We start from the raw sequence: 4,040 nt of genomic DNA, 5'->3' as shown, positions 1-4,040 counted from the left end.
GAGCACCTATTATGGGATACACGTTTTTAAACATCCTTTTGTGTGTAAGTGTGCATTAGTACATGCTAACGATATTCAAAAAGTACATACCTCAAAGAAAACGATGACGCGAGTTATCGTCTCTAACGTTCGAGGACTACAAAAAACACTCGGATTGTAGGCAACAGTTTACTTCCTGGGATTAGTGACGTAGATAAGACCAACATTATCATAGTTCAGCCCTCTCTGCTTTGCTTGGGTACGCCCTCAAAGACGAGGGTGGGGAGCGCCGAGTCAGAAGAGAGCTAAAATGGCGGAGGTTGTGAGTCCCTGCTTTGACTCTGTTTGCAAACTCTTGTTTCATTGTTTAAGCGATTAAATCTCTCGAGTAGACGCTGTCTCTTTAGATGCGAGGGAAAAATAGCACTTTATGGACTTCCACAGAGGACATCATGTTTAATACGGTTCCGGAAAAATCCAGTCAGAAGTTGTTCACGGAGTTTTCACAATAACTGCTTCTCATGAACCGAAGCTGGATTTGCGCGACGTCTCCTCTTGAAAGTTGGATTACTGTGCACTTTTGGATCACAGGCTGTAAGTATTCACGTTTATTATTTGCCTTTTACTGTATGTTACGTAACCGGTAACCGGAGATTAACATAATGTGCGTGTAGAGCTAAGCTTGCAAGCTAATTGTCTTGTTTTGTAATATTGTATTTCATAAACAACGTACCATATTTACACACGTGTATGTTGAATTATGCAGACTATCGTTTTTTTTATCGATGTTGGTTTAGACATGTTTACAAACTTGCTAAGATAAATACAAATACAAATGCCAGCTAAACTGTTACCAGTAAAATTTGTTCTCATGATCAAACTCAAGAAACTCTAAGTACAGATGATTTGTTTAAAGTTATATGTATTTTACTGTTGTATTTACTTGAAGCTTTCTTAGATTTTGAAACGAAGTAAACACGTAATGTGTGTTGCTAATGTTGGGCCATGTAATATGTAATACATTTACGTTTTAATGAATTGTCTAACGATTTATAGTCGTTGTACTCTGTTGTTATAATGTCTTTTTGACTGAATACATGTTTGTTTTATTTGTCCATATCATAGATTCGCAGCTGTACACATCCTTCTACACTGTATGCAAACATGCAACATCATTACACACAGTACAAGGAGTCAGACTGGCATATGAGGAGCAAAGGTGTGTAACACATATGATGTATTTAGCTAGTGAAACCACTACCAGTCTTAGATGTATAACTGATGATGACAAAGTTTTTTTTCTCTGCATAATAATAGGAACCCAGGCAGTAGCATCGTTTCACAATGTTTCCATCACCATCATCAGTGGATGCCTTTGCCGTCCGTAGCCTGAGATTTCAGATTTGCAGCAAAAAAATTTAGATTTTCTCATTTATTGGAATGCTGTGCAGGTATTTAAGTATTTTAGTAACTTTGTTAAATAAAGTAGTATTTACTTTTACAATAAATTAATTGCTTGTTTATATTTTACAGGTATTTGCACCTTGCAGCCATCCATTACAATGTCACCAAGCCGTAACAAAAGCAGGAGAGGAAAAGTACAAGGCTATGTTCCCAAAACACACAAGTGACATACCGTAAGCAGTAATGTTTTATTTCAAATACATTCATAATTAAAAACTTAATGTATGAAGCAGGGAAATAAATGATCAAAACAAAAGATTTATTGACTGCAATATTTCTACAGTTATGTGGAGGATGTGATCAGGCTTGTGTTTGATGAGGTATTTGAAGATAAGCTGAAGGAAGCCCTGATTCCAATGGACCTGGCATCACAGTTTGAGAGACCTTCAAAGGAGGACATGATTGCATGCCATCTTCAGTGCAGGGGTCGTCGAAAGCCAAAATTGTGACCGATCTGATCAGGAAGCTCCAAGCGTATCTGGAGAACAACACACGACAGGATGATAACCTTATAGTGTCGTCTTAAATAGCACCAGCTGACAAAGCTTTGATATGCCATTTATCTGAATAGATAGCTGTAAGAAATGAATTGAACAATTTTTGAAACAAGAGCACAATATGGTTACTAAAGTATGTTTATTTGTATATTGTTTAACATTTAAATATATATTTGTAATAAATAAAAAAAACTTTTGACTGACTATAATATTTTCTTTAAAGTTGCATCTTTTGTTCTTTTGGGTACTTTGTTACTATAATGATACTTTAGTGTTATTGGTTTAAAAATGTAATAAAACTTATTCTAGTCCTTCACCTCAAAGGCTTATAGTCGGTACAATAAATGTTCTGTGTGTAGGGATTTAGACAATTTGTGCAAAACCTGGATGATGAATAACGCAGGTAAGGCCCTGGAACATGTTGCATTCTCCTTAAAACCTAATAAGTAAAAGCATAGCACTTATAAGTAAGCGGTTTTTCATAATAAAGTTTACCATAGTAAAATAATGTAGAACTAACATTCATTGCAATTAATACTTTTTTTGTGCTACATTTGGTGTTTCCATATAGTTTGCACAGTGATATAGTATGTAAGCAGTCTTTTATAATACAGTTTACTATAGTAAAATAATGTTAACAAATGAAATAGTTTTATAATCATTTCAACAAATACTTTCTATGTGCTACATTTGGTGTTTCCATATAGTTTGCACAGTAATATAGTATGTAAGCAGGCTTTTATAATAAAGTTTACTATAGTAAAATAATGTTAATAAGTGAAATAGTTTTATAATCATTTCAAAAAATACTTTCTATGTGCTACATTTGGTGTTTCCATATAGTTTGCAAAGTAATGTAGTACGTTATAATTACCTTTTGGATGTCTTTGCAACACATTTTCGTCTTCGTTTAGCATTTTGGCAGAGCTAAGGACACCTAAAAAAGTTAAATCCAATCGCGTTCATTGACGGAGATCTTTTATACCGTAACGGCCGTCTGAACTCTCTGGATCGAGCTCGAAGTGGTAAGGCAGTACAGACACCATCGTTTATAGAGAAATATAGCGCTTGTTTACGTTGCCTGTGACTCTCAGTCAGAACCGGAAAACCCACGCGTAGTCAGGGGCGTAACCTTTCAAACACACGCCGAACCCAGTTGACCAATAACAGTTGAGTAGTCATCTGACCAATCCGAATACACTAGACATTTTGGGAGGCGGAGACAGGAACTAAATCCGAGCGTTTTCCAGACATGCAGAAATCGGTGAGGTATGTAAGCAATTTATAAGACTCTCAGTGCATTAGTTCAAGTTTTAATAACATGTATGTAATATGGGATATTACAATAACGTGCTAACGTGCTAATTTATTAGCATAATTGGTGCTCTTTAAATCCATCCAATGATCATATTCTTGAGACTCAAGCACCCTGCTATGCAGCTATGACAGATGCAGAAAGTACACAAAGACGGTGTCCCGCAGGAGTCAAAATTTTAAATTGCGCGACAGTCAAGCAGAGGCAGCTCAAGTTTTTTCAGACTGTAAATCATGCGCAAGTTATATGGAACCCGCAAACAAAACCCAAAGGAATATTAGGTGGACACCTCAACGTCAGAAGCATTCTACCAAAAATAGACCAAATACATAACTTATTAACTGACTCTAATTTGGATTTCTTATGTATTTCTGAAAGCTGGTTAAATCAATGTACCTCAACAAATTTAATTAATATACTTGGCTACAAGTGCTTTAGAAGAGATCGGGAACAAGGAAGGGGCGGGGGGTGTTAATATACATCAGAGATCAATTTCAATGTGAAGAGGTTAACACTAATGTGAAACTGGAGGGCCTTGCATTACGAATTACTTTGTCTACAACTATGTAATTTAATCTATGTGTTCTTTACAATCCACCTTCATACAATGTGCACTTCTACAATGAATTTAAGAAATTTCTTTCAAATATGGATTGCTCTGAAAGCATAATATTGGGCGATTTCAATATAAACTGGATGGAAAAAAGTAGTAAAATTAAATTAAAAGCTATAGTGGATAAATTTAAATATAAACAGCTCATAGATAAACCTACCAGAATCACTAC

General features: G+C 35.5%; 1 long non-coding RNA gene across 1 annotated transcript; it reads left to right on the top strand.

The window, feature by feature from the left end:
• LOC135768197 (uncharacterized) lies at positions 1–1,418 on the top strand. The gene is made up of 3 exons (XR_010542100.2): positions 1–573; positions 1,105–1,198; positions 1,297–1,418. It is a non-coding gene; the product is annotated as an uncharacterized lncRNA (long non-coding RNA).
• Positions 1,419–4,040: the final 2,622 nt, after the last annotated feature.

Source organism: Paramisgurnus dabryanus, chromosome 23 (genome assembly GCF_030506205.2).
Source record: "Paramisgurnus dabryanus chromosome 23, PD_genome_1.1, whole genome shotgun sequence".
NCBI classification, from domain to species: Eukaryota; Metazoa; Chordata; class Actinopteri; order Cypriniformes; family Cobitidae; genus Paramisgurnus; species Paramisgurnus dabryanus.
Note: the sequence above shows the minus strand (reverse complement) of the source record. Positions and strands in the feature narration are given on the sequence as shown.